Source organism: Symphalangus syndactylus, chromosome 6 (genome assembly GCF_028878055.3).
Source record: "Symphalangus syndactylus isolate Jambi chromosome 6, NHGRI_mSymSyn1-v2.1_pri, whole genome shotgun sequence".
Taxonomy (NCBI): domain Eukaryota; kingdom Metazoa; phylum Chordata; class Mammalia; order Primates; family Hylobatidae; genus Symphalangus; species Symphalangus syndactylus.
Window position 1 is genome coordinate 144,923,529 of NC_072428.2, and position 24,700 is coordinate 144,948,228.

At 52.5% G+C, this 24,700-nt stretch overlaps 1 long non-coding RNA gene across 1 annotated transcript; it reads right to left on the reverse strand.

Moving 5' to 3' along the window:
• Positions 1–8,243: 8,243 nt before the first annotated feature.
• Positions 8,244–12,158, reverse strand: LOC129476922 (uncharacterized). Its single transcript, XR_008655167.2, has 4 exons — positions 11,784–12,158; positions 10,891–10,981; positions 9,444–9,766; positions 8,244–9,278 (listed from the first exon to the last, which is right to left on the reverse strand). It is a non-coding gene; the product is annotated as an uncharacterized lncRNA (long non-coding RNA).
• Between the last annotated feature and the right edge of the window lie 12,542 nt (positions 12,159–24,700).

Below are 24,700 nucleotides of genomic sequence, written 5' to 3' on the forward strand. Positions count from 1 at the left end.
GCGACCAAGGGCTGCCCCTCCAGCCAACAGCGTGATCTGGGGAGTTACTCAGTCTCTCTGTGCCTCCGTTTTCTGATCTGGGAAATGGGGATGATAATAATAGTACCAACCTCATAAGACTGCTGCGAAGATTAACTGAAATAATATGAATATTCGGCATAGCAACATGCTCAGTAAAAGTTAGCCATCATCATTACCATCATCATCGCCATCATCATCACCATCATCTTCATTGCCATCTTCTTCATCACCATCATCATCACCATCATCATCACCATCATCTTCATTGCCATCATCTTCATCACCATCATCATCACCATCATCATCGTCATCATTTTCATTGCTGTCATCATGGCCATCATGATCGGTATTATTATGAGAATGCAGGTGGGCCCCTGCCAGGACCTGGCCACACAGAAATCAAAGGAGCTAAATGAGAAAGAGGAGCCCCGGGTCTGAGTGGGATTCTGCCACCAGCAAGTGTTTGGGCCTGACTGTGTCACTTGTCCCTTACAGATCCTCCTTGCCTGTCAAGTTGGGGGATGATTCCTGCCCATGTCACATGATGGGGTGAGACTCACACGTACTAAGCCTGCAACAAGGTCTGAGAAGCCAGAAGTGCAACACAAATAGCGTGGAAGCGAGAGGTGTCCGGAGCAAGGCAGGGCATTAGAGACGAGAGCAGGCCATCCCACCCCAGGGCCTCACAGCCCGGGCATCCCTGGGCATCCCTCCTTGGATGCTTAGAATAGTCAGGAATGTTCTCACCTCATCCTGTCACCCCTGGAGAAACAGAGGCACAGCAGCATAGACTGCATGCCTCAGGCCACCCAGCTGCATGTGGAAGAGCCAGGTCTCCACATGCCGGAAGCAATTCTTGCCTCTCTATGCTGCACGCTGTTCCTGTGACAATAGTCAGATATCACCTCTGCAGACAGGGACAGTGTGTAGAGCCTGGCTCCATCCCATGCAGGAGGTGCTTGGAGGGCTTGGGACCTGGAATGACCCAGGCCCTGCCCCGGCCCTGGAGAACCTCAGCATCACGTGGCAGACCTGGATGTAGACCCGAATGATTCCAATATCCTGAGACGGAAGGCGGCATCGGGTGTGCACACCCTGCCAGGGAGGACGTGGGAGTGCTGCTGTGCCCTGTGTCTGCAGGCACAGGAAAGCCCCCCAGAGGGCACTTGATCAAGTCCGGAGACTTGCATCTGCCTGGCAGAGAAGGTGAAAGGGAGAGGTGGTCCCCTGGGAAGTCGCGGCTGCCAGGGACCAGTGCACCTGCCGCACAGTGTGTGGTGCAGGGGTGATGGGAGCCAGGCTGGGAGGGCAGGAGCATGGCACCCACAGCTTTGCCATTCCCTCTGAGGAGTTAGCAATCCATTCTGTGAGCCATGGGGACGGGCTCACTTCTTAGAAGGCTTACTCCAGCAGCAGGGTGAGGAAGGACAGGGGAACAGGCTGAAGGAGACCCGCTCTGGGCTGCTGTGGTGACAACAGGGGAGGAACCAGAGCAGCCACACCAGGTACCGGGGAGGAGCCACACCCTGAGATGCGGTCACTGCAGGGAGTGGTTGCTGTTGCCGTCCATGACATAGGGGTAACCCGTGTGCCCCAGGCCCTGGCTCTGAGGCTGATGGGACATGTGTGTCCTGCCTGGTGCGTAGTAGCTGGGCATCAATGGTGGCCGTGACTCTGATGATGATGAGGGTCTCTAGGGAAGGGAGGTGTTCATTGTGGATGGTTCCTGGTGGCTGGTCAGGGAGTGGACGGGCCCTGGGGTCAGAGAGGCTGGTGGGCCCAGTGGACGAGCACAGGAAGGGCAGGGTGCCAGGGCGGTGAGGGTGCTCCGGCCGTCCTCCAGGGATGAGGCAGAGCACCAGCTCAGCAGGCAGAGAAGCCCTCACCTCCCAAAGCAGTTTCTCGTCTAGGCGAGGTTCTAAGGAAAGCAGCCCCGGGGCAGTAGGGGTGGCACTGATGCCTCGCCAACTTCTTTCTCCAACGCTGGGAGCCCACCTGGGTGGGGAGCAAGTCCAGGGGAGGGGTCCCTAACTTTCCTTTGTGATGTTCACTCATTCCGCAGATACTGGGTGAGTGCCTGCTGTGAGCCGAGTGCTGTGCTAGGAGCTGGGAGTAGGGGAGGAGCAGGACCGATGGATAGAATGAATGAGTGCGTGGGGGACCCGGCCTTGTCCAGTTCGGGAAGAATGCGATCTTGTCAAGTGTTTGTCATCCATCTGTTCATGCATTCATTGGACAGACATTTACTGAGCCCTCCTCTATTTGGGGCACTGCAGTGAACAAAACAGACAAAAGTCTCTGCCCTTGGAGCTTCAATTCCAGTGATTAAAATGAGTAACGATAACGATTGTTCTTCTGGCGCTTTTTTCAGCGCAACCACAAGGTCTTCATCTATGTCTGACTCATCAATGAAGAAACCCAGACCCCATGAGCCCCTTCATGAGCTCCAGGGAATAAGCAGCACTCATGGGCGGAGTCTAAAACTAATACAAATGCTTAGAAATAAAAATACATGATTTTATCTCTCCTTTTTCCCCTAAAATGTTGGTTTCTAAGAAAACCGAAACATGTTGAACTCTAAAACTTCGATTTTAGTGTTTAGCACTGTGAACCCCAAAATCTGAGACAGGTCTCAGTCAATTTAGGAAGTTTATTTTGCCCAAGTTAAGGGTGTGTGACTGTGACACAGCCTCAGAAATTTTGACCACATGTGCCAAAGGTGGTCAGAGCACAGCTTGGTTTTATACGTTTTAGGGAGACATGAGACATCAATCAACATATGCAAGATGAACATTGGCTAGGTCCGGAAAGGTGGGGCCTCAGTGACATCAATCAACATATGTAAGATGAACATTGGCTAGGTCTGGAAAGGCGGGACCTCGGTGACATCAATCAACATATGTAAGATGAACATTGGCTAGGTCCAGAAAGGCGGGGCCTCAGTGACATCAATCAACATATGTAAGATGAACATTGGCTAGGTCCAGAAAGGTGGGGCCTCAGTGACATCAATCAACATATGCAAGATGAACATTGGCTTGGTCTGGAAAGGCGGGACAACTTGAAGCCAAGACAGGAAGCAGGAAAGGGGCTTCCAGGTCACAGGTAGATAAGAAACAAATGGTTGCATCTTTTTGAATTTCTGATTAGCCTCTCCAAAGGAGGCAACCAGAGATGCGTCTATCTCAGTGAGCAGAGGGGTGACTTTGAATAGAGTGGGAGGCAGGTTGGCCCTAAGTAGTTCCCAGCTTGACTTTTCCCTTTAGCTTAGTGATTTTGGAGCCCCAAGATTTATTTTCCTTTCACAGCATGTGGTGGTTCTTTATTCTCATAAATGATTTCAAAACATTATGCACTTGAAGGATTTTATAATGAAAAATCACGGTGTCCTATTAAAGCACAAAGAGGCAAAGCAGAGGCAGCAGACAGAACGTCAAAGAACCAGTGCGTGGCCGTGCCAGGCCCCGGGGCTTCCCATGCGGGTTACTGTCATCCTTCCGAATCACTGGACTTAAAGCCCAGCATGTTGCTGAGTTTTGATCCAGAGGTGAGTGGACAAGTGTGTCCCGCACCCCCACCCTCCCGACCAGGCCTTAGAGGACCAGGCTGGGAGCATGGGCAGCGTCAGACTCATTCCCCATGAGAGGTGAAATGAGAGACTCGCTGACTCGCCAGGGGCAAAAGGCTTCAAGGCCAAGAGGGAGAAAGAACCTGTAGGAAGGTTTGAGGTTTGGAACTGGAATCCTCTTAAGACTGTGATTCTCAGATTCTCTACAGAACTACAAGAAAATGTCCTCCTTATTGAAAGACAAAATGTGGTACTATGATGAGCAAACCGACATATATAATCATATATATAACACAGTGTCACGGCTCTATGGTAACATCATAGGCTCACTCTGTACCTGCAAGAAGCATTAGCAAAAGAAACGGGAACATTTCCCTTTTTCTATAAATTTCCACTTCATATACTCAACCAAATGTTTTTAAAGGTAGTTCTATATGGAATTTTTGGAAAGTTCCAGAAATTTGCAGCCTCAGTTTATTCCACTGTCCTGGCACATCGTCCAGAATCGTTTTCTTTTCATTTCTCTTTTTCTTTTTGATTCTCAGACAATTGCCATTTGTTATTTAAGTGACAAAGGTAATGCATGCTGGCGGGAAGCAACGCACAAAACCTGAAGATGAGTGGAGACCCTCCCCAGACCCCCCACCTTTACCACCCCCACAAAAACGCACATCCAAGTGTATCCACGCTCATGTAGACTGACTTTTGCTATTATTTGTTCTTATAAACGTGAGGTCAATATATCAGCTTCCGAGGGCTACCTAACAAAATATCACTGACCAGGTGGTATAGACAGCAGAGGTTCGTTGTCTCCCTGCCCCAGAAGCTGGAGATCTGAGATCAAGGTGTGGGCAGGGCTGGTTTCTCCTGGGGCCTCCCTGTGTGGCTTGTGGACACTGTCTCCTCCCGGTGTCCTCCTGTGGCCACCCCTCTGTGTGTCCATGCACTCGCCTCTTCTCGTAAGGACAGTCAGATTGGACCAGGGCCCCCCCTCATGACCTCATTGTAGCAGACTGTGTGAGAGAACTGTTGCCCACATTCTCACCAGACAGGCATATGGTTCTTTGCTCTTTTCTCAACTCTAAGGAAAATCTCAAACATACACAAAAGTCCAGAGAACAGAACAACGAACCATACTCACCACCCAGCTGCGACCACCATCAGCTTTTACTAATTGTATTGCATCTGCTTCCCTGGCCATTTTTTGGAATATATTTAGAACAAATCCCTGCCAAACATTATGGTATTTCACCAACAGACACCCATGCACGTTTCCAAGGCACCAAGAGTTTTTAGCAACTTAGGCGCTGTCCCGTTAATTCCTCAATATCAGCAAAGGCCGCAAGGCTTCCGCTACTGAGGTTTAGGCTGTGGAGCGCTTCAGTAGGCCTCGATTCCATCTCCCTCTTTGCTAGTGTGGTGGGGCCACCTTCAGACCTTTGCTTTTGAGGTAGGAGGTGGGACCTGAGTCCAGAGGCGGGGCTCTTGGACACAGGACCAAATTGAAGACTAGCTGAAACAGGGAGGGGCAGAAAGCCAGTATGCCATGTCAGTTTACCATTGTCACGGCAATACCCGGAGTACCACCCCTCCAATAACCCTACAACCCGGAAGTTACCACCCTTTTCCTAAAAATTCTGCATAAACCACCCCTTAATTTGCATATAATTAGAAGTGGGTCTAAACATGACTGCAGACCTGCCGCTAAGCTGCTACCCTGGGCGCACTGCTAATGGGGGAGCCCTGCTTTACCAAGAGCAGCCCCTCCGTTGCCGCCGCTGTGCATGGCGCTTCCACAAAAGCTGCTGCCTGACACCCCCGGCTCGCCCCGGAGTTCTTCCCTCCTGGGCAATCCCGGATTTTGGTACTTGCCTGTCCTGCAATCGCTTTCATCTGGATTTCCTCTGATGTGAAATTAGCTGTGCAGATCCTTCCCTTTTTTTTTTCTATTGAATCATTTTCCTCTTATCAATACGTATGTTCTCTTTCTATATGAAGTTACATGCAGATTCAGAAGAGAAGGCTTCAGGCGAGTTCCTTCTCCAGCCTCTGCTCCCATCTCTCTCTGCCCTGCTTGGAGGCAACCAGCCTTCTTCACCACAGGGAACATGGAGCTCAAAAATAGCACACACCTTAATGCCGTTGACAGCTGCCCCAGTGGCAAAGGGACATGTTTTCATCACCTACACCTTGTTTGGCCAGTTACAGGGCTGTGTTTCTCAGAGTCAGGAAGCCCTGGGCCAGGTGGAGGAAAAATGGCGCAGCCACCTCTGGCCTCCTCCTGCTCCTCCTGGATCTGGGAGGCGGCGCCCAGCCAAGCCCTCCTTGCCCTGCCAGGGAGTGGGATGTCTGACTGCTCTCACCGCCTCTCCTTCTCCCCTTAACCCCAAGGCCAAGCGCTCCGGGCTCACTGCTTGTGGTTTTTCTGCTTAGGAATTGGTGCCTGGGTGTAGCCCAGGCTTGTAGGGCCCCGCCCTCCCTAGCCCTGCTCCCCACTGTTCAGGGGCAGCACCCCCACTCCTCCCACCTGTCATGGCTCTTTGCTGCACCCTCCCTGGCCCAGTCTTGGCATTCACCCTTACCAGTTCTCTGTCTTCTTTGAAGCTGAGACACAGTCTTGTCCCCCGCTTGCTTGCAGATGCTAAGATGGAGTTTAGGGCACAGGATATTGATCAGAGACCCATGCCTGGGAAAGGGGCAGAGAGAGAAGCCCAGCAAGATGCACCCTGGCCCAGCCTCGGCACCCCCCAGGAGCCCTGGGCTGTGGGGCCTGTTAGAGTTGCTGCAGGTGGGCGGGAAGGGCTGGGCATTCATACCCCCCACAGCTGGTCCTAGGTGTGGCCACTTTGAGTAAGGTGACCATCTGCAGCTGAGGCAGCCTGAAGGAGGGACAGCTGGAGGTATCTGAGGCTGCTCTCCCAATGCTGGAGGGCAGGGCCTTCCCTGGAGGGGTCTGAAGGGGCATTTCCATGCCCAGCTCATACAGGAAGCTTATTGGAGCCTCGCATCTGGAAAGCACTACAGACCTCACCGCAGACCGCACCGCAGACCGCACCGCAGACCTCACCGCAGACCGCACCGCAGACCGCACGACAGACCGCACCGCAGACGGCACCGCAGACCGCACCGCAGACCGCACCGCAGACCGCACCGCAGACCGCACCACAGACCACACTACAGACGGCACCGCAGACCGCACTACAGACCGCATCGCAGACCGGCACGACAGACCGCACCACAGACCGCACCGCAGACCGGCACATGCGCAATCCTGCCCGGCTGCTCTCCCTCCCTGCCCGGCTGCTTTCTCTCCCTGCTGTGACCAGGCCATTTTGGTGCATTATTTGTGCTCAGCTCTTTCCTCCTCTATTTGATGAGTTTTCCAGGCAGTGGGCCTGGGGGTGAAGTCCCCTTGACCTTTGGGCTCCACACAGGCACCTGGAGCCCCTGGGCTCTTCCCCTGCAGGGAACTGTTAGCATCCTGCCCACGGAGATGCAGAGTGAACTCCTAGTCCTCAAAAAGGCTTAAAAATTGCTCTACATTTTATGTTTAACATGTGGTTATGTTAAAAATTTCATAACTAATGACTTGAGGCTTTGTTCTTCTCCATCCTCCACCGGTGGGTCCCTGTGGAGCTGGGCACCTCCCTTGGTTTATCGTGGTTTCAGTCTCCTCCTCTGTGAACTGAGCGGCCCCAGGGAGTCATTTACGGTGGAGGAAGGAGCGCTTCTCTTCCAACGCAGGGAGTCACCCATGGGACAGTCTCTGGTCCGTGCACCTGGCTGCTGAAGAGGCAGCAGGAGGGCTGTGGAGGGTTTTCTCCAAGGCCCCAGAACCATGTGATAAGGGCTTCCCGCCGCCAGCAGCCAAGTCCTGCTCTGTGGCAATGCAGGCGGAACCGAGCCTGAGGCAGGGCTCCCAGTGCTGGATATGAAATCTGTCCTCAAACACTGCCAACTGGCTCATCCCCATGTCGGTGGAAGGCTGGGCCACAGCTCTGTGTGCAGGGAGAGTGGGGGCAGGCGGGCAGCTACTCCCATATGGACCCATGGAGCAAGGCCTTCTGATCCCATTATCCCAGATCAAATCTGCTTGAAAGCGTCTCCCTCTGCCTGGGGAGAGAAACATAGGAGGGCAGCCGTGTTCCCGTTCCACGTGGACGCATGACCAAAACATATGCACACATGCCACATGCATGCATACATAGGCATTTGTGTTTACGTACGCACCATGCTCAAATAGACATGCACACACACTTGCACATGCACACCCACACGCAATGCAGCCATGTACACACATGCACGTGTGCTCACACATGCACAATACTCACACATCCATAGACATGCATTTACACATGAACACACACGTGCACACATACACATACACACACCCAACAGCTCCAAGCTCCAAGTAAGCAAAGCCCTAAAAGCATGGGGCACACTGCGGAGAGCTCAGAATTCTCCTCCCCACTTAAGTCTCCAGAGCCACCAGGGAGGCGATGAGCCAGGAGGAAGGACTTACTGCCGCTGGGTACCTTAGCCGGGCCTCTAAGAACTCAGCAAACCGGGACAGGGGATATATTTAAAGGAATTTTATTATGTTTTTAAAGATACCTTTTTCCTGTCAGGCCTGTGGTTTAATAAATACCTAGGGCTTACCCTTAAACTCTCCAAGGCTCAGAGCTAAGGACTTCATGACAGGTTTGCCCCTCGTCTGCGAAGTGGCCTGAATCCCAGCTGTGAGAGTGGATATCAAAGCTCACTCGTCCGCTCCCAAGCAAGAGAGGAGCACGGAGAAGCCGGCAAGAGAGATGAGGAGGGTTTGGGAGAATTAGCTGAGGAGACGGCAGCCACACAGCAGGAAAACGCGCCAAGAGAAGGGCTTCAAACATAAATCTCTGAGGATACACAGTCCCTCTAGTTACAAAGCAAAGATGTGCAAAGCTTGGTTCTCTGTTTTCACCGAAGCAGCCTCTTGGGCCCCAGCACAACTGAGCAGGCTCAGTCACGGTCAGCTCAGGGATGAGTAGCTACATGGACAGGCTTCCCATGAGGCCAGGTGGCCGTGGCAAAGGCTTCTGGCAAGGCTGCCTCCCTGCCCACAGTGCAAATTTCTGAGCAAATTGCCGAGGGCCCTTGCCCTGATTTCGTGATCAGACTCCTCCCAGGCGGAGGGCTGCCCTCCCCCTGGTCTTCTGCATGTTCCTGGGGCACATGAGGGTCCTCAGCCTCCCTCCCCAGTGGCTCTTCTGGCTCTCTGGCCAACAAAAGTGATGTCTCATGATTTACACAGCTTTCCCACGAGTCTCATGATGAGTAATTGTATGTGTCACCTTGACTGGGCCACAGGGTACCCAGATATTTGGCTAAACATGGTCTGGGTATTTCTATGAGGGTGTTTCAGATGAGATTAGTATTTGAATCTATGGACTCAGAAAAGCAGATGGCTTCCGCAGTGTGGGTGGGCCGCATCCAATCCATTTGGGCCTGAATAGAACAAAAGACTGGGCAACAGAGACTTCACTCTCTGTCTGACTGCTTGAGCTGGGACATCTATCTTCTCCTGCCTTCAGGTGGGGACGTATACCATCAGCGCTCCTGGTTCTCTGCCTTCAGGCTTGGACTGACCCACACCACGGCTTCCTGGGCCTCCGGTGTGCAGATGGCAGAATATGGACCTTCTAGGGCCCTGAAATATATGAGCCAATTCCTTATAATAAACCACACACATACACACACATACACACACACACACACACACACACACATTCTATTGTTTCTGTGTCTCTGAAGAACCCTGAAAAATACAGGTGTGCATTTCAGAACCAGTCTCTGAGAGCATTCACGGACTCACCTGCGCCATTGCTGGCCGAGTCCACATCTCTCATATGGGTTCTTGCCCTCCGTAGTCCTCTGCCACTCAGGGCACCTGCCACGCCTCTGCCTTCTGCCCGTGATCTTCACTTTCCAGCCAGCTCCTTGTCTCACTTCTGCTGATGGCCCTGCTGTCTTCTTGGGTTGAAACCATGGCATTCTCTAAAAAGATCCCATCCATTATGGCTGTCTGAGCCTCTCAGCTGGACCTTCTCCAAAAAATGGCCAGGGAAACAGATCCTGCCTGCCACATCCAGTGGAATTGCAGGTCACTGCTGGCAGGACTGCCGGTTGGCATCAGACCTAGAAAGGGGAGGATGCAAACTAAGCCATTAAACCTGTCCTTCTCGCCGTGCTCGTGAATAATCACAGCAACACGTGTACAGCGAGCACCTACTATGTGCAGCTCATGTATTTTCTGACTCTCTGGCTAATATTTTTTTTTGTACAGGGAAGTTAGTTTTGGCTTCCAGCAGCTTTGTGGGACATAACCACAAGAATGGAAGATACTTGGCCATTAGGATTCTCACCTGTGGGACGAGAAGGATCTAGACTCACTAGCTGTATAAATGTAGTCAAGTAATTGAAACTCTTAAAACTACACATGTCCTTGTCTATAAATTGAGAATAATAGTAGAGTAGTTGTGAAGTTTAAATATTTAATGTAGAATGTGATTGTTCTTCAGCACACAGGAAATGCTCAATGCATGTCAACTGTTATTGCTGTCACCATCATGCGTCTACAAAGGGCTTGAGTGACTAACAAAAATTAAATCAAGATTTTTCCTATCATGACTACTTGCCTGTATTATCAAACTATACTTGAATTCACCTATTCATAAGGTTGAACCTGTCACTAGTGTTCCATTGTGGGCTTTGTGGGGTGGAGTTCACCCGCATACCCTGGACAGAGCTGTGAGTGCATTTATAGATTTGTAGTGTAGCTTCCTAAAATGGAAGGGCTATAGGTAACCTGAGCCATGATCATCTCCGTGTGAAAGATGGGTGCTGACGTCTGCAGACAGCACAGGGAGAGAAGGGGCCACATTTTCTTCAGGCTTCATGACTCAGTATGGAGCCACCGGCAGTGCTGCCCAAGCTGTCTTGAGGAGCTGGGATCAGAGGCTGACACCCAATGCTGCCGTGCTGGTTAGTGCTGGTTAGTGCTGGTTAGCACTGTTGGCAAACTGCCACCAGCCCAGCCCCCGAGCACCCCCTCCCGCACTGCTTGGCGGCTGTCCCCACTCTCTACCCCCATCCCAGCAGCGTTGGGGGTGCAGCCTGCCTGAGGCCAGTGTCTACTGGGGCAGCCTGTGCCACGCAAACCCTGGAGCACTTTGCATATCGCCCCCCCGGGGACCCTCAGAAAATGAGGAGATGATGTGAGGGAACACCGTACTGCCCTTGGAGCTCCATGACCTCCTCACCTGAACACGAAACTCTTATTTTGAGGGAACATGAATTAACACTCCCAGAACAAGCACGGGGAATACTGCGTGAAATAAAATTCCGGGGCTCCTGTCGGGAGAAGGAAAATATAAAAGAGAGGAAGTGGGCAGGATGTGCCAGGAAACACGTCAGAGGCAGCTGGGCTCCCAGATGAGGTATGTGTGGACCCCGCAGGGTGCAGCAGGAGCCTGCAGGACTTCTCAGGGCCTTTCCTTCACTAGGAGACGGCAGGGCCCGCAAGGGAACATGTTCTAAAAATGAGCGTGCTCTTCCGTGGGGCCTTTTCAGGCTCAGTCACTGCATTTTTTCTCTCTGGGCGTTTGCTGTATTTTGTGTACGTGCAGTTGGTGGCCTGTGATATCCCGGGCAGTGCACTCAGTTTGGGTGCTGTCCAGTGCCCCCTGGCAGAGGGCCCTCCCGCCCTACGCACCCTCAACCTTGAAGCAACCTCTACATTTGGAAACTGAGATGTCATACTGGACACTCCTCCACATTGGCGACCATCCACAGCCCTGCCTGGTGCTAAAGGGTGGGCTGCATCCCCGCTACTTCTGTGAGCCTGGGAAAGCATTGGCCCAACCACCTGCCAGAGAGCCCTGGCCTGCCCTCCCCGGAGCAGCCCTGCCAGAAAGCCCCGGCCCGCCCTCCCCAGAGCAGCCCCAGGCATTCCAACCCCATCGCAGAATGCTTCCCAAACTGTACCTGCACTGCGGCCTTATCTCCACCACCCCCACCCCTCTGTGCTCCAACAGAGCCCTGTGGAGGTGAATGGCTGGAGAACATATTGCTGTCAGGCCTCGGAAAGGCGCTGAGACCCAGGTCCCCACTCCAGCTCTGGCAGGTGGAGGCGAGGGAGTGGGAGGAATCTTACCCAGACTCGAGCTTGCCTCCCAGCATGGCTTTCCACGGCCAAGTGACCTTGCACTGCCGACTTCATCACTGTGAGCCTCAGTTTCCTCATCTGTAAAATGGAGCCGTAGATTCTGAAGCCAGGAGTTGTGTGCAAGGACGTATTCAGGAAGTGACCCCAGGAGACTGGTCAGAGTGTGGGAGAAGCAGAACAGGGAAGCAGAGGGGGCCAGGCAGGGGGGCACCACCAAGGGCGCCTTCAGCCACGGGGAGTCCTGGGGAAAACTGCCCAGAGTCACCCTCGGCAGAAGCAAAGGAGACGGTCAGCCACAGCCGGCACTGGCCATGCAGGGCCCCGAGGATGGGGGTGGAAAGTGGCCTGTCAGGCCTTCCCAGCTTCCCGTGTCCAGTGGTGCCTGGCTCCACTGGCCTGAGATGAGGTCTCCAGAGAGCTGCCCAGGTGCTGGGCTTGAGAAAGGAAAGTTCACAGAAGGGTAGGGTTTAGAGAGCAGCAAGAAGGCAAGGGGTCAATCTGCAGAAGTGCGGCCATCCCCCACCACTGGGACCAGCCCGCCTATTGCCAGGACCGTGGGGAGGGCCCAGGAAGCTGCCCGCTTCTAGCTGAAGGCCAGCACACAGGATGCCCCAGCCCCGGGAACTCCATTCCCCTCCAGGACACCCTCGTTCATCACAGTCTGGCCTCGTCTACATCAGCAGGGTCGGGCATGGGGTGGGCCTGGGCTTAACAGCTCACAACACAATTTTAATTCTGCAAGTCATCTGACCAACCCCCCTGTTTGCCCCCCTGTCCATTACAGGTGCCACTGAAGATGAGTCTTAAGCTGACCAGCCTCAGATGAGACTTCCAGCCAAGGTTTGGTCTTCATGGACAGGAGGCCTGAGGCCTGTGCCAGTCCCATGGGGACCACAGCCACCAATTCACCGTGTGGTCCTCCAGGGCGAACAGTCCTGGCTCCCTCTCTCCTGAGCTGCACTCAGGGGAAACCCGAACAAGGCCTCTCGCCCCTTGGCTTGGTTGTGACTGTGATTGTAGCTCCAGGACAAGCTGGCCGCCATGCACGCTCTGGGGAGGCTGCAGGGTAGGCACCGTGACGTGGGGTGTCTGAGGCCGCCCACCTCAATAGCCATGCCTGGTCTGCAGGTGGACAGTGTGTGTGGATGGAGGTGGCCTTTGGACTTAGGGCCAGGAGTCACCAGTCAATGATTCTGTCTGGGTCTGGCTGTTTCAGCCATCTTTGGGGTCCACTGCGACCCCTGTCTGGGATGGTGAGATCCCACCAATTATGTTAAATTGACCAAAAACACAAAACCGTGAGACTGTTGACTGGACAGACTTGCTATCCATTAGCAGACCTTGAGGGTGTCCTTACCCAGCTGAGGCTGCAGATGAGGGGCCACGGGCACAGGAGGGAAGAGCTGCCCGCGGGCCCCCTACCGCACTCCTCGGCAGGAGAAGAGAGTCAGCGTGTAGAAGTGCACAGACACCTGATGAATCTAAGAGCAAATGAATCTCTTCAATACTGCTCCTTCGGAACCAATCCCGCCTAAACACCGAGTCCATCCACCTAGCAGACACTAATGGGTCCCCTCCGGCCTGCCTCATACAGCTGCAGCACGGCACGTGCTGTACCGTTACAGGTGGGTCAGCCTAGTGGCCCTGGACCTGGAGACAGTGCCCGCCCTTCTGCTGCAGGACCTCACCTTAACGAATTACCTCTGCACCAGTCCTGCTTCCCGGTACATTTCTGTTGTCTGAAGCTACCAAGCTGCAAACCTGGGCAAGGAGTGCAGCTTGGATAAGAATCACCTGGGAAAGGGGTGGAGCTTGGAATAAGAAACGCCCGGGCAATCACTGTAAACTGCGGCTCCTGAGGCCCCGCCAGAAACCCTGATTTAAGCTGCAGGCTGCAGGTGATCGTGGTGAGAGCCCCAGCTGCAGGTGATCGTGGTGAGAGCCCGTTCTATGGAATGGAAGCATTCCCGCCCTGTGCTGCGCAAAGATCATCCTATTTGTCTGTGGGCTTCAGACCCTTATCCCTGCCTGTCAGCCCACAGTTCTCTCTCGATTCTGACCACTGGTCACCTCTGGTTACAACCCAAGCCCCCGCCTCAGCCCAGAGCCACAAACACCCCGAACTCCTCTGAGATGGTCCTGAACATCCGCATGTCCGTGCTTTTCTGTCCGTCTGTGTATTTACGATGCCTGCTTGAGCCATATCACACCTAACCAGCAGGTGCCTCTGTGCCCAAAATGAAAAATTAATTAAGTTTAAGGCTTCAGGTTATGTAAAACAAATTAGGTCTCTGCTTCATCAATTTAAGTCCCCAAACCTTGCCACTAAGTTTACTTAGGCTGTGATATTGTTGAGTCAAATAACACAAACCTTAAAAAGCAGAAACTGTGTGTATAGAGTGATGACACAACCTCATCAACTTTAGGAACTAGGTCAAAAATAAGGTTTTCACCCCGCATGTGGGAGACTCTGGTCCTTGAATTATTCATGCCAATGTGTGCTCCGCTGCTTTAAATGAGACAATTGAGCGTTGGTTTGGAAGGTCATTAACACCCAGGAAAAATGCAAATGGTTTTTTCTCCTGGTTAATTGTCATAGTCTGAGAATCACCCCACATGGAAATGAAATGAAAGCAGGTTCCATCCCTGGTGGGGGAGACAGGGGCTCCCGCTACTAACAGACTCTTCTTGGATGTCGACTGGAGAAGGTCCCCCGTGGGCAGCTGCCTCTCCATGGAGACCCTGGCTTGCTGGGTGAGGAAGCAAATTGAGGTGCTATTTAAAGCGATGTCTAATAAGTGACTAATTGGGAGTCTCTTTCTCAGAGAGGGTGGAATTGGGGTCAAAGCTCAGTTAGCCTAGAAAACATCCCCTCTGCCTGACCACTGGTGAGAGCGATCCCCGGCGGAATCTGCAGCAGAGGGAATTCATCCAAGCCCTGCATTTTGGAAGCCCACAGAGGTAGTGGGATTTGCCCAGGCTACTCAAATACTGAATGACAGAGTTGAAACCAGAATCCCTCCTTGTCCCAAGCCCAGTGCACCTCTCTCCACACCTCCTGTCCCTGGGGAAGCCCAGATTTGAAGGTTCGTGGGAAGTAACGCTCCATATCAGTAAGTGCAGCTGGAGGAGAGCAGGCTTCCACCCCGCGTTGCAATCTGGAGGAGGCTCCAAATGGGAACCACAGTGTTGGTCTCCGGGTCCCTTCGGGCCGGGACGGAGGGGTCGTGGGTGGGCTGGGCTGGCCAAACAGCTCGGCGTGGTGCTGGTCTCCAGCTGAGAGCCCCCCTTTCCATGCCGGCTACAGCCTCCAGCACAGCCAGGAGGTCGAGGTGTTCCTCACTGGCACCGCCAGGCTCCAGGCGCCGAAACCATGGGCAACGTCGGGAAGGCCCTTCCTCTCCTGTGTCTCGTGGTCCCAGAAAACACAGTAGTGAGTAAAGAAAACAGGAGCATGCTCACTGATACAGGGTGAGGGGTTAGAGAAGGCCTCAAATCGCTGGTTCCAGTTTTGCTTATCAACAACTCATTCTGTCTAGAATAGAGGTGATCAAATCTTAGTGTCTGTAAAACTTACCCAAGAGGCTTCTGACCTATGGGACCTGGAAGGATGATGTGTGTGGTTTCAAGTCCTGGCTTTGTGGTGATTTTTTTTTTTTTACAGTGGTTTGTTCCAGCAGCCACAGGAATCCCGAACATCTCCCGGTGAGCACATTCAGAACGGCTCCTTCCCCACCCGCTGCTGACCGGGCCTCACCGTGCTCCACTCTGCCTCCAAGGAGCTTCCTGGCTTTACTTCATTTGACCAACAACCAAGAGAGGGCTCAGCGTGTCAGTCTTGGTGCTGTGGAGACTGGGGTGTGGCCACTGCTGCCCGTGGCCTTCCAGCAAGTCCTGTCATCCTGCGGGACGAACGCCTCAGGGACGGGGACTCCTCGGTCCACACAGAGCTCCGCCCAGGAGCACCACGGGATGGGGACCAGCTTGGAGGCCAGGCTGCTCCCTTGTCTTAATGAATCCATGCCCAGGAAAACGTGAAGTTCTTCTTGGATCAAGAAGTTAAAGCCCGTAAGACAGCCCTCCCCCCAGCAGCTCCCCAGCTATCCTTCCAAGTCCTTTGTGTGGTTGCTGCTACAGCGTGGGGAGCAGGGGCTCCAGCATGGTGGGGTGGGGGCACTGGGCCTTCTCCAAGACGACGTCAGGCCTGCTGAGCTGCAGCCTCAGTTACAGCAGCGCCAAGGCTGAGCACGTTTTCCCCCCAGCCACACGCCCTACAGTCTAATCCCACACGACGGGCCAGGTTCTTGACTTAGGTAAGGTCAGTGCCAACTTTGCCTCGCCAGCCACACCCCCCACGGCCTAATCCCACGTGGCAGGCCAGGTTCTTAGGTAAGGTCAGGGCCAACCTTGACCCCAAATCCTGCCGGATCATATAGCCCCACACCTGTCACAGGACCGTGTGCACACGGGGTGAAGGTATTTATGGAATGAACTGTGTGGAAGGAGTTCGCTGACTCCCCCCACTCTCTGGGGACTGCATGTGGCTCCTCCGTTGTCTGTTCCTTCACTTCCCCATGCACTGAGGGGCTCGCCACAGCACGGCCCCTCAGAGCTATGCTGTTTCCTGCACTTGAGGGGGGCCTAGTCACTTCAATTGGCCCCATTAGACACGGGAGGAGAGAAGAGCTAGCGGGTAAGAAGGTGACTTCCTAATCCGCAGCAGCTGCAGGAAATTCAGCACTCTCTGGCAGGCACCTTCCTCCACAGGAGCAGGAACCCGTGTGGCACCAGAAGGAGACCTGGTCCTTGTCTGCAGGATGAAGCACTGAGGCCCAGGGTGGAGAGGCGGCTCACACGTCACCCCACACCTTTTCCCATCTGGACTCACCCGCTCATCCTCGCTCATGCTGCGCCTGTGGGGTCCGGGAGCTGAGATGCCGGGCCAGGATACAGACTCTCAGCTTGGTCCTGCTTTGAGAGGCACACAGGAAATGCTTGCACAGAGCCATCATAAATAAGACAAGGTCCTTTCCTGGTAGGACTCACAGACCAGGGCAACCAGAGGAGGAAACAGAAAAGGGACCGTGCAGGGGACCCAGGCCGCTTGGATTAGTAGAGACTGCTCACAGAGGCTTTGTGGAGAGGGAGACGTTGCCACCAAGTCTTGTCCTGAGCACTCAGGGATCTCCCTGGAGGGGCGGAAGGCAACAGGAGTGTGTTCCCGCCCAGCCCCGCCACCCGCAGACACTCCGTGTGGGTCAGTGCACCATCCTTGGAGGTTCATTGAGGGAGAAGCTAATGGAAGGGGGGCACTGATGAGGCCAGTGGTTTTCTCACTTACATGGAAAGTCCTGTGTGTGGGACCCAGGCATCCCAGAGGCATTCTAAAGTCTCCCCAGCATGCAGCCGCTGGGTGCCAGCCAGTGTGAGGGCCACGTTAGAGGAGCTTTCAGGTTCTGTTATTTGGGAGTCATCCTAGGTGGATGACAATCACGGGTTTGGGAGCATCTTGTATAGAATAAATATATAGGTCAAAGGAGCTCCCACCACGTGGAAGGGCACGTGAGAGGGTGTGAGCTGGGTCAGGAACCTCCTTTCTGAGGCATCTCTCCAGTCTGGTGTCCCAAGAAGCAGCAGCACCCAAGGAGGAGCAAGACCAGCAGAGACTGGAGAGCAGGAAGGAAGAGGAGCCGCAGTGAGAAGGTGGACCCGACGACACTCTGTGACCATGTTGGTCATACAGGGACCATACAGGGCCTTTGTCTACATGTGGTGGAGCCTCTGTCCATGGCATTCTCCAGGGATTACTCTCAAAGGCAGGCTCCCAGCCCTGCCTCAGCACTCAGAGCCCACCTAGTCCTGGCCAAAAGGGTCAAAGAGACATTGAATGCATAGGCACCATGAAAGAAAGAAAGAAAGAAGGAAGCAAAGGAGGGAAGGAAGGAGGGGAAGAGCAAGGGAGAGGGGAAGGGAGGGAGAAAGAAGGAGAGAATGAAGGGGGGAGTGAAAATTTCACAAGGGATCTATCTGGGTAAAATCTATGCCAGGGCCAAGCATCTACGAACACATAAATGGCCCCATTTTCCTGACATCTGTTCAGGAGATCCTTAACAGCCCAGATGATCTGAGCCAGCTACATTAGTGGATGAGTCACAGAGCTGAGGAAGAGGCAGTTTGACTATAGTTCTGCCGTCACCTGGTCTCCTGATGAGACCACAGCACTGCATGGCTGTCTGAGGCTCCTGGGCTCTGAGGGACTGGGTAAGGTACTCAGTCTGGTGTCTGGTGGTTCCTAGACCTAGTTGCACGTCAGATCACCTTGGGAACTTGCTTTCCCCCATATGTTTTGGGTAGGAAGACTTGCTTTTTATTGAAGTAGAACAATCCTACAGAAAAGTGCAGAATCTGAGTGTGCAGCGTGGTGAGTTTTCACAAACTAAGCACACCCGTGTAGCCAGCACGGCCTCCAAAGATAACCAAGGTGGCTTCCAACGTCATGGTCTAGTTTTGTCTGTTTTTTATCTTTATATACATAGAGTCATGCATTCTGCACCACATTGTGCCTGATGCTGCTTCTTCGCATTTATGAGTCTCGTCCATGTTGCACGTTGGGTGTTTTAAGTCACGCAGTGGCTCATTTGCTGTGGTACCTGCACTACGCGAGGTAAGGTGGTAATGTGGAGAAACTAGACACAGGGGTCCAGCAGCACTCTGCACTGTCTTCACAACTTTTCTGCTTATTTAAAACTATTACAAAATTAAAAGTTTTTTTTTTTTTTAATCAAAGGGAGAAGATTGAGAGGTGAGAGAGGAGACTTCAATTGGGCATAGGAACCTTTTTCTTTGTGGGTGAAGAGAAGCTGCATCTAAATAAGTTCTTCTATCCATGAGCCTTTCTCTAGTGTTGCAGTGGGAAAATGTGATGCGCCAGATAGGCCACTACAAGGAACTTAGCCAAGTAATATGGTATTATGCTTCCAGAAATGAATATACTTTAGGAGTATTATTAACGGTGCCATCAATGACACTATGCATAAATCATATCATGTACTATATATATACACACACAGCGACATAGTTTGGATCTGTGTCCCCACCCAAGTCTCATGTTGAATTGTAACCCCCAGTGTTGGAGGTGGGGCCTGGTAGGAAGTGTTTGGATTATGGGGATGGATCCCTTATGAATGGCTTGGGCTGTCCCCTTGGTGTTAAGTGAGTTTGCTCTGAGTTCAGAGGGGATCTGGCTGTGTGTGTGGCACCTCCCTGCACTCTCTCCTGCTCCTCCTCTGGCCATGTAAGATGTGCCTGCACCCCCTCCACCTTCCACCATGACTGGAAGCTCCCTGAGGCCTTCCCAGGATCAGATGCCACTATGCTTCCTGTACAGCCTGCAGATCCCTGAGCCAATTAAACCTCTTTTCTTATAAGTTACCCAATCTCAGGTATTTCTCTCTCTCTTTTTTTTTTTTTTTTTTTTTTTTTGACAGAGTCTCGCTCTGTTGCCTGGGCTGGAGTGCAGTGGTGCAATCTCAGTTCACTGCAACCTCCACCTCCCAGGTTCAAGTGATTCTCCTGCCTCAGCCTCCCAAGTAGCTGGGATTGCAGGCATGTGCCACCATGCCCAGTTAATTTCTTGTATCTTTAGTAGAGACGGGGTTTCACCATGTTCACCAGGCTGGTCTCAAACTCTGGACATCGTGATCTGCCCATCTCAGCCTCCCAAAGTGCTGGGATTACAGGCGTGAGCCACCGCGCCCGGCCTCAGGTATTTCTTTATAGCAGTGCAACAATGGTCTAACACACACAGTATATACAGAGTTGCATGCATTCGCTTGATGAAGCCTTCAGTAAATGATGCAAGACCTAAATAGTGAAGTGCCCTTAAACAAATGCGTGAATGTGTGTGCAATGAGTATGTTCTGGGACGTCTTCTGGTGCAGAACACGAACTCCACCCCTGCAAGTGGTGTTTTCTTCTATATGACGGTTCCTTGCTTCATTTTGTTTTGTTTTCACACACATAGTATCAACAACTAGAGCCCCCAAGTTATTCAGCAGATTAGACTCCAAATGACCTGGCATTTCAAATATTTAGAATCACTGTCAAAAAGAAGCACCTGCAGAGGGCTCCCAGACAATACGGTGCAGGCCGGGCTGGCACCAAGCAGCGGCCCAGCAGGTCTCTTCGGGCGGCAAGGGTTTCTCCTGGTTTGTTGTTAGTGTTCTGGCTTTATTTTGCTACGTGGGAATCATGACTGTTTTGTTGCAGATTTACCTTCTTTTTTCTTTTATGGTGTTCAGGTCTTGTGTCTTGTAGAGAAATAGGAAATAGAAAATTTCCCTATATCGATTTTAGTGTTTTGTCTATTTTCCCCATGCTTATTTCTAGACATTTTGTGTTTTCTTTTTACATTTAAATCTGCAATCCATCTGGAATTTACTTGTAAGAAGTAAGGTAAAAGATCCAGCTTTTTTTTTTCAGGTAGTGACCAAAGGTAGTTATTTAAACACTATTTATTGAATAACTCATCTTTTCCCCTGCTGATTCAAATTGTCCCTTCTATCTTAAACCAAAATCCTATATATATCTGTGTCAATGTCTGGACTCAATATTTTATTCCATCGACCTTTGTGTCTATTCAAAGTCAACTACAGGAGCTTTATACTATGTTTAATATCTGGGGCTACTCTTCCCTCAGTATTCTCCATTTGCAAGTGTTTTCTGGCAGTTTTTGGATGTTTATTTTCCACAAGAAAGTCAACGGCAACCTTTCTAATTTAAAAAGTATCTTGGTATTTTTGAAAGGAGCTTAAACATGATCTCCTATATGAGAAGCAATCTCTGCACTGATTGAAGCATCCTCATCTATCCCCCATCCAGGTGTAAATAATAATGAGTGTAGCTGTAGCACATGCCTGTAGTCCCAGCTACTCAGGAGGCTGAGGTGGGAGGATCGCTTGAGCCCGGGAGGTCGAGGCTGCAGTGAGCTAGGACGGCACCACTGCACTCCAGCTTGGGCAACAGAGCAAGACTAAAATACTGCTACTACTGATGATGATGAACTATAACACAGGTGCTCCTATGTTCAAGGACAGCATCAATTCTGTAAATCCATAGATTCTGCCCCTCTGTCTCTCTCAACAACCTCCCCAAACCCCAGCCTGGCCCTCAGAAAAATCATTATTGACTTAGAGAGCTATATTTTCTCCAAGGTCTTAGAGGGGCTGTCGGGAGGCAGGAATCATGGACCCCCAGCAACCAAGTTAGACCCACCCATCCCAGGCCAAACACAGAGAAGTCATTCAGAGGCATTCAAGATGAACTCGAAGGGTGTTTCTGAGGAAGCTGTTTACATGATCAACGCAGGCCCTGCTGCCATCAGTCATACAAGGCAGCTCCCACCCAGGTTAGCTTCTCAGCGCTGTCCGTATTTCTCCAGACTGTATTTTCCCTGCCCTTCCCCCGGCTTCTCTGCCCCAATTTCAAGGCCCCTGTCCTCTCCTGCTTGCTGCCTTCTGGACATCCTCCAGGCTGTCAGGGTCCCTCCCTCCCTGTACCCCCTTAACACGAGAGGCTCAGAGCATGTACAGCTTCCTGTTCAGACGTGGTCATGAGCAGTGGACATGAAAACATCACCTCCATGGTCCAAGCACTGATTTCCTTATTGTCTTTGTCCTCTCTGAATTCTACCAACTTCCTGCCCACCTGAGCTACCTCTGTCCCCCTCCCCATGTCCCAGCCTCTCCCGTGGCACTGGACGCCCCAGGGTCGTGCTGGGCTTTAGTCTGGCCTGGACCTGAACAAGGGCTGCCTGGGACCTTGGTAGACCTCCCATCATTGGCCAGAGGCAGGATGAAAATGCAGAAATGGGCCAAGAAAGAAGATCATGGAGGACTCACCTGGCCACCTTGTTCTTTGACATCCCCTTCTCCAATAATAACTGTTCATCTATTCCACTTGGCCACCTGCTCCCACAGCCACTCTGTAAAGCAACCACCTCCAAAACCTCAGCTCCACTCCTGATCCTTCAGAGCTCCCTCTTAGGCTCAAAGCTGTGGCTGGGCAACCCCCTCCCTCACCCTCTGGGAGGCTCTAGTCCATTCATGTGCCCCCTTGGGGCCTCCCCGACACAGACTCTCCCACCATCACTGGGATCTTGGAAACAAGCTTCCCTGGCTAGCTTCTCTCCTCCATCATTCTCATCGGACAGAACTTCTGCTCCTGGTCCCTGCCTGCACCCCTTCTCACTGCTTCTGCCATCCCACCATCCTCTCTCACCAGGAATCATCACTGACTCCCTCCTTCCGCTCCTGTCCACCTATGTTCAGTACAGCAGCCAAAATCATCATCTTCCTGTAAGCAGATCAGCTCCCTTGGATAAATCCTCCAGGCACTTCCATCCACCACCCTGGACTTCAAGCTCTACCCCAGGGCCTGCAGGGACCCCCCTTCCCTGCTCCCAGAATACCTCCCATCGTGCCTCCTGGCACGCCGTCCCCCTCACTCCACTCCACTCCCTTCGGCCTTTTTATTTTCCACAACAGCCCAGGCTGGTTCCCTCCGAGCCCTCTGTACCTGCCCTTCTCTGGCTGGAATGAAGCCTTTCAGTGTTCCTCCAAGTCTCAGTCTTTCCCATCCTCTGGGCCGTCCCCAAATGTCTCCTCCTAGGGAGGGTTTTCCTGACCACCCAACCTACAGGGCCCCCACCCAGCACTCTTGACCATGACACACAGCCCTGTTTGCCTTTTTTTAAAGCTTTTGGCAGCATGAAGCTGTCTTGTCAATGTGTTTGTCTGTTTGACTGATGGCTGGACTGTGGGGGGCTAGAAAGAGCCCAGCTCCCTGGTGCAATCCCAGAGCCTGCATATGCCAACCCTGTGCTGGCTTCCTTCTGATCAGGGGAGAACTCTTAATTAACTGGGAGGACCACTTGGGGGGGACCAAGTGGACACAGTTCCTAATGATGCAGGGCAGGTGAGTCCCAAAATTAGGGCTTGGCCCAGGAGGGTTCTTAGCTTCACACAGGTAAGAATTCAAGGACGAGCCAATGGTGTTGGGCTGCAGCTTTTTTGGGTGCAGCAGCGCACAGCAGAGGCAGCGGGGCCGCTCCTTGCAGAGCAGGGCTACGTCATAGGCAGTGTGCCCAGAACAGCAGCTCAGAGGCAGGGCTGCACTCACCTTTATACCCATTTTTACTTATATGCAAATTGAGGGGCAATTTATGCAGAAATTTCTAGGAAAATGATGGTAACTTCCAGGTCATTGCATTATCACCATGGAAAGGGGTAGTAACTTCCAGGTGTTACCACGGCAATGGTAAACTGGCATGGCACACTGGTGGGCATGGCTTATGGAAAGCTGCTTCTGCCCTATCCCTTTTAGCTAGTCCTCAGTTGGGTCCAGTGTATGAGCCCCACCTCTGGAGTTGAGTCCAGCTTCTTGCCTCACTAACAGAGGTGACTCAGGGCACCCATACATTTCCAGAGCGCTAAAGCTTTCATGGATTCTCAAAAGATGGGAAATCATTTCAGAAGGGGAGCAGGAAATTTTAGAGCATCTTACTGTGGGCTCCGCTCTGAGGAAAGCAGGACCTGAAATGACTCCAGGGGTCCTGAGTAGTTAAGCCTTAAAGAAGGAAAAGAGGGGTACACAGTAACAGGTGAGCATTCAGACCTGGAGTCCAGAGGTGAGGACAGCAGACTCCAGGGGACTGTGGGGACTGCACCTTCCAAGGAGCCCAAAACCAGTGCTGGCCCCCACCTGCCTGCACCTTTTTCAAGTTAAGTAACTGCTCTAGGCAAACAGGAAATGCATCCCCACAACCCAGGGCTGTGTGGTGACACCTGAGGCCAGGTGAGGAAGGCTGGAGACAGGAGAAGGGTGAGGAAGAGGCTAACAAGGCGCTGGGTCAGCTGTGACAGCCACATCCATGGGGGCTTAGATTCCCGCAGCAAGTGAGATCTGGGAATCATTTATCCTTCCAATGGGCCGGGGGCGGGGTTCCCATCTATTCCTCAGATACATTAGTAAGTGTAAGCCTGAGACTTGCCTATGGTGAGGCAAACACAATGAAAGATCTGCAATTAAAGGTCCAGGCCTCAGGTTCCCTATTGGGATCACTGCAGGGGGCATCAGACAGACTGGACCTTCCCTCAGGGGCCACCCTTCCTCTCCGGTGATCAGATTGGCTTTGCCCCCCACCCACAGCCCCAGTCTTCTCTTTTCTGCCTCCCATGGGGGATCCAGGCTTCAGGAAGGGCTGACGTTCCTGTAATGCCCCAGAGGACTGACGGCGGGGTGGAGGCGTCTAAAGTTTGCAAATTAAATCCTTCCTTTTTTATTCCTCTCACCCTCTGAGCTGAACATCAGTCTCCTCCATGCAGGTGCCTGTGTCTTTCTCTGACAAAGGAGAACCAGGAGAAGCCGGGTTTATGCAGCATAGGGGCAGAGAGTTGGAGACAGGAAGGCTAGGCCACTCCAAGTTAGCCCCCAACTCCCAGGGCCATCCCCCCAGGGCCTTTCCCACCTCAGGGCCTCTCTGTCCCCCTAGGAAAGAAGGACACTCCCTGCCAGTCAAGGGCAGCACTGGAGGGGTTTTCCAAGCTCCCTAAATTCACAAGCCCTTGGCTGTCTCCTTTTCAAGATCAGCCTGATTACGGCGTCAGTCCTCTGGGCTAAGCTATTAACTTCTCTTTGTGAGGATGTGACCGAGGCATGGGGGAGGTGAGTTTATCAAGCGATCTGATCTTGGCTGAGATTCATTTCTTAGATCAGATGAGGAAGGTCAGCCTAGGCCACAAGGCAAGTGAGCCAGATAAGGAGACCGTGGAGGGGGGTGAGGGTGCTGTGGTGGTGCCCCAGGAGGGCCAGGTACTGGAGGGGCAAAGAATGGCCCTAAATATGGA